The sequence below is a fragment of the Heptranchias perlo genome, unplaced genomic scaffold (genome assembly GCF_035084215.1).
Source record: "Heptranchias perlo isolate sHepPer1 unplaced genomic scaffold, sHepPer1.hap1 HAP1_SCAFFOLD_546, whole genome shotgun sequence".
Classification (NCBI taxonomy): Eukaryota; Metazoa; Chordata; class Chondrichthyes; order Hexanchiformes; family Hexanchidae; genus Heptranchias; species Heptranchias perlo.
In genome coordinates, this window is record NW_027139566.1 from 90,001 (window position 1) to 100,000 (window position 10,000).

Below are 10,000 nucleotides of genomic sequence, written 5' to 3' on the forward strand. Positions count from 1 at the left end.
CTCTCGAGTTGTAGTACACACAAGTCGTTTGCTCAAGTTGACTGTGTGTGTGTTACGTGTCGCATTAGCTGAGCCGACGGGGACGGCCGATACGAAGTCATGTACACGCTTGGGGTAAAGCTACAATGGGCCTTTGCAGCCACCGTCGGGCTGGGCACATGGCCTCCCCCCCCCCCATGACGAGGGAGGTTGGCGCCGGTTCCAACCTGGGCTTGCAAGCGGTAATGCATGACAGACAGCCAGCGACAAACAAAAGTCGAAAGGAGCCCACCTTTTGCCAGGCACAGACCGTTAAGGTCACGGACACGCTTGGGTGGTTAAGCTACAGTGACCCTTTCTAGCCGCCTTCGTCGTGTCTGCTGGGCACACATGGCCTTCCCCCCCCTGCCCGTGACAGGGGAGAGGTTGGTGTGCCAGGTCCGACTGGAGTTTGCAAACCATAGCGTTCAAGATACATGCACACACTCAGCCCTCCAGCTCTAAAAGGGTGACGTGTTTTGGTGCTCAGTTGCTAGAGAAATCTCGTGTTCAGCTACCAGAACGGGACTTGCTGTGCACATTCCCGCTCCACTCGAGACGGCAGACACCCGGGCTCTGGAGCTTGAATCGGACCTCTGTTAGACAACACAGGTGGACTTCTCGGCCTCACAAGAGAGCAATACGCCAGCGGGTGAACAGGAGAGTCGTGCCGACAAAACCCACTGACTTTTAAAACTGTCCGTCTGCCACTTGGGACAGAGAGAGGAACCTGACGAGCCTGAACACCAGCCTTGGCTGGACCGCTCGGGCCCTCCCATGTCGGACGCGAGTCGCCAAATCGATCGGAAGAGAGTACCGATTCCTCTCAAAAAGTCTGCGTGCCCGTTATTATAAAAGCAGCCCACCGGCCGCGGTGCCTTGCCCACAAACACACTTGGTGTCTGGGGTGATTCAGAGCCGCCGCGGCTCGAAAGTGTCAACCTGTTTTAAAAGTCATCGCTATGCCGGCACAGGTGACTTTCAAGTTAAAGAGTTCTCTTTATTGGCTTTCAAAAAAATCTGCAAAGTGTCACAGAGATTTTGAGAAACTCTTTTTTTTCTTTATATTATTATAATATAATATAATGTGTATATGTTTTCGAAAAGCATCCACCAGCAATCCATGGTGAGCCTCTCTCTGCTGGCAAGCTCCTCCTGCCTGAGCCCGACGCTGTCGAGGCTCAACACGATTTCAGACTGACAAAGAGTTCGAAAATTGCCGCCTGATGTAGCTTTAAATGCTGACAGGTGACTTCCGAGTGCTCTTGTAAAGGTCTCCGCTTTGAAATTGAGAGCCTTCTGCCAAGTGTCACTTTTTCAGGCACTCTTAAAGTGCACCTGGGCTGTCAGAGAAAGCTCTGAAAATCGTGTTCTCGAAAATCTCCGGGTACCCGACCAATCCCTAGGTGCCCGAATGACAAGTGTCAATTCGGCAGGACGGCCTCCCACCTCCGGCCGCAGATGCGTCACTAAATCCCCGCAACGGGGGCTTTCTCATTTCGGCATAGGGGCTTCCGCGGCCAACTCATTAACCTGTGCTCGGACTTTTTGTGCCACAAGTGCAAGGGACCGTTTGCCGGCAGCTACTCGCACCCCCCCGCCCAGGGGGGGAATCCTCTGACCGGAGATCCGAAACGCCGGCCGAATCCATCCCCGTCGGACTTCCGAAGGGGTTCCCTCGACCGACTGACTTCCGAACTCCTTTCTGGGCTTAAACGGGTGGAATTCGGACCCTCTCGCAAGGGAGCCGAAGCCCGCCAGCCCCGGGAGGCCTCGGGGCCGCCGTTTTCAAGCCCGACCAAAAAACCCGAAAAATGGGGAAAAATGGGAAAAATTCCCACTCCCAAAAGGCTTAAAAGTCGGTTGGGCGGCAGCCCGGGTCGGTCTCTGCAGACCTGGAGGCGCTAGACACAAGTCTGGTAAACAGGCTAAGTCTCGACATGCCACCTCTTACTATCCTGCAGGTACCCCGCCAATCCCCCCGGAACCGGCTGGCAATTGGCGAATCAGCGGGACGAATTTGAATTCGTGACCGACTCTCTGACACCGAATCGCCGCAAACGCGTTTCGATTTTTCGGCTTCGGTACCTCCCATCAGACTTTGACTGGCCATATCTCCGGACTCACGTGTCGCAGCCGGGACCTTCAGGTACCGTTCGACGCGTCTAACCCTGCCCCGTCGAATGGCGCCCCTCGCGGTGTGGTCCGATTTCCGCATTTTGGTCAGATTTGCCTCCAAAGTTTTCAGATTGAGTTGACGAATGCCCCCTACGGGGTAACCTCTTGCCCTTTCGGACCTGGTCCCTGTGACTTAATTTCCGCCTTTTGCTCAATCGTTTCCCCATTTATAATTAATTTTAAAAATCGGGTTACTCAGTTCTGGTTTACCAGTTCCCTCTTCGGACTTAGTTTTTGGTTAATCATTTCCGGTTCACCAGTTCCCGTTTTGGACTTAGTCTCTGCGGGCCGTTTCTCATCTTTTGGTTCATCAGTTCCCCTCTTTTAATAATTTTTTGGCTGCTTTCGTTTGATACTTTCCCTGCCTTCTGGGTAACTTTTCCCCCTTAGGACTTCATCGCCGCACATAATTTTCGACTTCTGGTTGATCATTTCACCCCTTTTAATCATTTTTGCAACTTTTGGTTAACCATTTCCCCCAGCTTCTGGTTAACCATTTCCCCTTTGGGACTTAGTCTCTGAGCATTCTTTTGGGATTCTGGTTAACCATTTGCCAATTTTTTTAAAATGTTGCCGCTTTTGTTTAATGCTTTCTGGTCAACCTTTCCCTCTTTCAGACTTCACCGCGGCACATTGCTTCAGCCTCCTGGTTAATCATTTCACCCCTTTTAATCATTTTTGCAACTTTTGGTTAACCATTTCCCCCAGCTTCTGGTTAACCATTTCCCCTTTGGGACTTAGTCTCTGAGCATTCTTTTGGGATTCTGGTTAATCATTTGCCAATTTTTAAAAAATGTTGCCACTTTTGTTTAATGCTTTCTGGTCAACCTTTCCCTCTTTCAGACTTCACCGCGGCACATTGCTTTAGCCTCCTGGTTAATCATTTCACCCCTTTTAATCCTTTTTCCCACTTTGGGTTAAGCAGTTCACCCTGCTTCTGGTTAACCATTTCCCCTTTGGGACTTAGTCTCTGAGCATTCTTTTGGGATTCTGGTTAATCATTTGCCAATTTTTAAAAAATGTTGCCGCTTTTGTTTAATGCTTTCTGGTCAACCTTTCCCTCTTTCAGACTTCACCGCGGCACATTGCTTCAGCCTCCTGGTTAATCATTTCACCCCTTTTAATCATTTTTGCAACTTTTGGTTAACCATTTCCCCCAGCTTCTGGTTAACCATTTCCCCTTTGGGACTTAGTCTCTGAGCATTCTTTTGGGATTCTGGTTAATCATTTGCCAATTTTTTAAAAATGTTGCCGCTTTTGTTTAATGCTTTCTGGTCAACCTTTCCCTCTTTCAGACTTCACCGCGGCACATTGCTTTAGCCTCCTGGTTAATCATTTCACCCCTTTTAATCATTTTTGCAACTTTTGGTTAACCATTTCCCCCAGCTTCTGGTTAACCATTTCCCCTTTGGGACTCAGTCTCTGAGCATTCTTTTGGGATTCTGGTTAATCATTTGCCACTTTTTTAAAAATGTTGCCGCTTTTGTTTAATGCTTTCCCTGCTTTCTGGTCAACCTTTCCCTCTTTCAGACTTCACCGCCGCACATTATTTTCGACTTCTGGTTAATCATTTCACCCCTTTTAATCATTTTTTGCCACTTTTGGTTAACCATTTCCCCCAGCTTCTGGTTAACCATTTCCCCTTTGGGACTTGGTCTCTGAGCATTCTTTTGGGATTCTGGTTAATCATTTGCCACTTTTTTAAAAATGTTGCGGCTTTTGTTTAATGCTTTCCCTGCTTTGTGGTCAACCTTTTCCCCTTTAGGACTTCACCGCGGCACATTGCTTCAGCCTCCTGGTTAATCATTTCACCCCTTTTAATCATTTTTGCAACTTTTGGTTAACCATTTCCCCCAGCTTCTGGTTAACCATTTCCCCTTTGGGACTTAGTCTCTGAGCATTCTTTTGGGATTCTGGTTAATCATTTGCCACTTTTTTAAAAATGTTGCCGCTTTTGTTTAATGCTTTCCCTGCTTTGTGGTCAACCTTTTCCCCTTTAGGACTTCACCGCGGCACATTGCTTCAGCCTCCTGGTTAATCATTTCACCCCTTTTAATCATTTTTGCAACTTTTGGTTAACCATTTCCCCCAGCTTCTGGTTAACCATTTCCCCTTTGGGACTTAGTCTCTGAGCATTCTTTTGGGATTCTGGTTAATCATTTGCCAATTTTAAAAAAATGTTGCCACTTTTGTTTAATGCTTTCTGGTCAACCTTTCCCTCTTTCAGACTTCACCGCGGCACATTGCTTTAGCCTCCTGGTTAATCATTTCACCCCTTTTAATCATTTTTGCAACTTTTGGTTAACCATTTCCCCCAGCTTCTGGTTAACCATTTCCCCTTTGGGACTTAGTCTCTGAGCATTCTTTTGGGATTCTGGTTAATCATTTGCCAATTTTTAAAAAATGTTGCCGCTTTTGTTTAATGCTTTCTGGTCAACCTTTCCCTCTTTCAGACTTCACCGCGGCACATTGCTTCAGCCTCCTGGTTAATCATTTCACCCCTTTTAATCATTTTTGCAACTTTTGGTTAACCATTTCCCCCAGCTTCTGGTTAACCATTTCCCCTTTGGGACTTAGTCTCTGAGCATTCTTTTGGGATTCTGGTTAATCATTTGCCACTTTTTTTAAAATGTTGCCGCTTTTGTTTAATGCTTTCCCTGCTTTGTGGTCAAACTTTTCCCCTTTAGGACTTCACCGCGGCACATTGCTTCAGCCTCCTGGTTAATCATTTCACCCCTTTTAATCATTTTTGCAACTTTTGGTTAACCATTTCCCCCAGCTTCTGGTTAACCATTTCCCCTTTGGGACTTAGTCTCTGAGCATTCTTTTGGGATTCTGGTTAATCATTTGCCAATTTTTTTAAAATGTTGCCACTTTTGTTTAATGCTTTCTGGTCAACCTTTCCCTCTTTCAGACTTCACCGCGGCACATTGCTTTAGCCTCCTGGTTAATCATTTCACCCCTTTTAATCATTTTTGCAACTTTTGGTTAACCATTTCACCCAGCTTCTGGTTAACCATTTCCCCTTTGGGACTTAGTCTCTGAGCATTCTTTTGGGATTCTGGTTAATCATTTGCCACTTTTTTAAAAATGTTGCCGCTTTTGTTTAATGCTTTCCCTGCTTTGTGGTCAACCTTTTCCCCTTTAGGACTTCACCGCGGCACATTGCTTCAGCCTCCTGGTTAATCATTTCACCCCTTTTAATCATTTTTGCAACTTTTGGTTAACCATTTCCCCCAGCTTCTGGTTAACCATTTCCCCTTTGGGACTTGGTCTCTGAGCATTCTTTTGGGATTCTGGTTAATCATTTGCCAATTTTTAAAAAATGTTGCCACTTTTGTTTAATGCTTTCTGGTCAACCTTTGCCTCTTTCAGACTTCACCGCGGCACATTGCTTTAGCCTCCTGGTTCATCATTTCACCCCTTTTAATCATTTTTGCAACTTTTGGTTAACCATTTCCCCCAGCTTCTGGTTAACCATTTCCCCTTTGGGACTTAGTCTCTGAGCATTCTTTTGGGATTCTGGTTAATCATTTGCCACTTTTTAAAAAATGTTGCCGCTTTTGTTTAATCGTTTCCCTGCTATGTGGTCAACCTTTTCCCCTTTCAGACTTCATCGCCGCGCATTGTTGTCGACTTCTGGTTAATCATTTTTCCCCTTTAAATCTTTTTTTGCCACTTTTGGTTAACCATTTCACCCAGCTTCTGGTTAACCATTTGCCCCATTTTACTGAATTTTTCCGCTTTGGTTTAATCATTTCCCTGCTTTCTTGTCAACCTTTTCCCCTTTTGGACTTCGCCGCCGCACTTTGCTTTTGCCTTCTGGTTAAACATTTCTCCCCTTTTAATCCTTTTTCCCACTTTTGGTTCACCAGTTCACCCAGCTTCTGGTTCACCATTTCCCCTTTGGGACTTAAGTCTCTGAGCATTCTTTTGGGATTCTGGTTAACCATTTGCCACTTTTTAAAAAATGTTGCCGCTTTTGTTTAATGCTTTCCCTGCTTTCTGGTCAACCTTTTCCCCTTTAGGACTTCACCGCGGCACATTGCTTTAGCCTCCTGGTTAATCATTTCACCCCTTTTAATCCTTTTTCCCACTTTGGGTTGGACAGTTCACCCAGCTACTGGTTAACCATTTCCCCTTTGGGACTTAAGTCTCTGAGCATTCTTTTGTGATTCTGGTTCACCATTTGTCCCTTTTTAAAAGATATTGCTGCTTTTGATTAAACCTTTCCCTGCTTTGCGGTCGACCTATTCCTCTTTCAGACTTCATCGCCGCACCTTGTTTTCGACATCTGGTTCAACATTTCTCCCCTTTTAATCCTTTTTCCCACTTTTGGTTAAGCAGTTCACCCAGCTTCTGGTTCACCATTTGCCCCTTTTTACTGAATTTTTCTGCTTTTGTTTAATCATTTCCCTGCTTTGCGGTCGACCTATTCCTCTTTCAGACTTCATCGCCGCGCATTGTTTTCGACATCTGGTTAAACATTTCTCCCCTTTTAATCCTTTTTCCCACTTTTGGTTAAGCAGTTCACCCAACTTCTGGTTAACCATTTGCCCCTTCTTACTGAATTTTTCCGCTTTTGTTTAATCATTTCCCTGCTTTATGGTCAACCTTTTCCCCTTTAGGACTTCGCCGCCGCACTTTGCTTTCGCCTTCTGGTTAATCATTTCACAACATTTTAATCCTTTTTCCCACTTTTGGTTAAACAGTTCACCCAGCTTCTGGTTAACCATTTGCCCCTTTGGGACTTAAGTCTCTGAGCATTCTTTTGGGATTCTGGTTCACCATTTGTCCCTTTTTAAAAGATATTGCTGCTTCTGTTTAATCCTTTCCCTGCTTTGCGGTCAACCTTTTCCTCTTTCAGACTTCATCGCCGCGCATTGTTTTCGACATCTGGTTCAACATTTCTCCCCTTTTAATCCTCTTTCCCACTTTTGGTTAAGCAGTTCACCCAACTTCTGGTTCACCACTTGCCCCTTTTTACTGAATTTTTCTGCTTTTGTTTAATCATTTCCCTGCTTTCCGGTCAACCTTTCCCTCTTTCAGACTTAATCGCCGCACATTGTTGTCGACTTCTGGTTGATCAGTTCACCCCTTTTTTATCCTTTTTCCCACTTTGGGTTAAGCAGTTCACCCAGCTTCTGGTTAACCATTTGCCCCTTTGGGACTTAAGTCTCTGAGCATTCTTTTGGGATTCTGGTAAACCATTTGTCCCTTTTTAAAAAATGCTGCTGCTTTTGTTTAATGCTTGCCCTGCTTTGCGGTCGATCATTTCACCCCTTTTAATCCATTTTTGCCACTTTGGGTTAAACAGTTCACACAACTTCTGGTTCACCATTTCACATTTCGGAACTTTTATTCCCACCATTACTTTGGGCTTCTGGTTCATCATTTCACGCTGTTTTACAAATCTTTGCCGCTTCACTTTTAATCCACAAACCGGGGCTCGCTTTCGGGTGGGGGGGGGGGGGGGGGGGGTAGCGGGTTTGGGCCGGGCACTCCACATCCCGGTGTGCGACCGGGTTCGTTCTGGTACCGCTCGGTGCCCCTCGTCCTGCTCTTGCCGCGGAAGCAAACCAGACGACCGTCGGTCTCACGCCCGAGGGGAGAGGAGGCGGAAAGCGGTTTGCAGCCTTTCGCTGTACCTCCGGCGGGCAGCGCCGCACCTCCGAGTGCTCGGTACCGTTCGCTGCACCTCGTCCGGCCGCACGCAGCGAGCCAAACCCGGAGGAAATCGGCCTGTGCCTTCTCGAGATATGGGCCTCCGGGTGGGACGGACAAACCGGGGCCCCGAGCTCGCTTTCGGCGGCCCGGCACTCGACTTCCCGGTGTCCGAACGTGATCCTTCCGGTACCCTTCGGTGCCCCTTGCCCGACTCTAGCTCCCGTGCTGAAGCGGAGTCGGTCGGCCTGACGGCCTGCCGAGTTAACCAGCGGAAAGCGGTGCGCAGCCTTTCGCTTGCAGCTCCGGCGGGCAGCGCCGCACCTCCGGCTGCTCAGTGCCGTCCGCTGCTCCCCTTCCGGCTGCACGCAGCGAACCATACCCGGAGGAAATCGGCCTCGGCCTTCCGGAGATATGGGCCTGCGAGTGGGACCAATAAATCGGTGCACATTTCCGGCTCGGTTTCCGGCCTCGGCACTATCAGTTCACGCCGTCCGACCGACGTCGTTCTGGCACGGTTCCGTTGCTCCTTGATCCGGTCCAGCCACGGTAATCAGCCGAAGATGGTGGGGGGGGGACACATTGCCCGCCGAGTTAGCCGGAGGAAATCGGCCTCGGACTTCCTCAGATATCAGCCTCCGGGTGGGACAGACAAACCGGGGACCCGAGCACGCTTTCGGCGGCCCGCTGGTCGACTTCCCGGTGTGCGACCGGGTTCGTTCCGGTACCGTTCGCTGCCCCTCGTCCTGCTCTAGCCGCGGAGACAAACCCGACGACCGTCGGTCTCACGCCCGCGGAGGGAGGTGGCGGAAAGTGGTTTGCAGCCTTTCGCTGTACCTCCGGCGGGCAGCGCCCGACCTCCGAGTGCTCGGTACCGTCCGCTGCGCCTGGTCCTGCCGCACACAACGAGCCATACCCGGTGGAAATCGGCCTGTGCCTTCCAGAGATATGGGCCTCCGGGTGGGACGGACAAACCGGGGCCCCGTGCTCGCTTTCGGCGGCCCGCTAGTCGACTTCCCGGTGTGCGACCGGGTTCCTTCCGGTACCGTTCGCTGCCCCTCGTCCTGCTCTAGCCGCGGAAACAAACCCGACGACCGTCGGTCTCACGCCCGCGGAGGGAGGCGGCGGAAAGTGGTTTGCAGCCTTTCGCTGTACCTCCGGCGGGCAGCGCCCGACCTCCGAGTGCTCGGTACCGTCCGCTGCGCCTGGTCCGGCCGCACACAACGAGCCATACCTGGTGGAAATCGGCCTGTGCCTTCCGGAGACATGGGCCTCCGGGTGGGACGGACAAACCGGGGCCCCGAGCGGTGGCACCCTGCTCGCTTTCGGCGGCCCGGCACTCGACTTCCCGGTGTGCGAACGTCATCGTTCCGGTACCCTTCGGTGCCCCTTGCCCCACTCCAGCTCCGGTGCTAAAGCGGAGTCGGTCGGTCTCACGGACGCCGAGTTAGCAGGCGGAAAGCGGTGCGCAGCCTTTCGCTGTCACTCCGGCGGGCAGCACCGCACCTCCGAGTGCTCGGTACCGTACGCTGCGCCGCCTCCTGCCGCACGCAACGAGCCATACCCGCAGGAAATCGGCCTCGGCGTTCCGGAGTTATCCGCCTCCGAGTGGGCCTGACCAAGCGGGGTGAACTGGAAATCATTAACCAACGTACTTCCAGGTTTTCACCCGCAGAGGGCAGCACTCTCTTCTCCGTTTTAAACTGGGCCGACCCGGCTCCGTTTCGAGACCCGGCACTCGACTTCCCGGTGTGCGACCGGGTTCGTTCCGGTACCGTTCGCTGCCCCTCGTCCTGCTCTAGCCGCGGAAGCAAACCCGACGACCGTCGGTCTCACGCCCGCGGAGGGAGGCGGCGGAAAGTGGTTTGCAGCCTTTCGCTGTACCTCCGGCGGGCAGCGTCCGACCTCCGAGTGCTCGGTACCGTCCGCTGCGCCTGGTCCGGCCGCACACAACGAGCCATACCCGGTGGAAATCGGCCTGTGCCTTCCGGAGATATGGGCCTCCGGGTGGGACGGACAAACCGGGGCCCCGAGCTCGCTTTCAGCGGCCCGGCACTCGACTTCCCGGTGTGCGAACGTCATCCTTCCGGTACTCAACCGTGCCCCTTGCCCCACTCTAGCTCCGGCGGTAAAGCGGAGT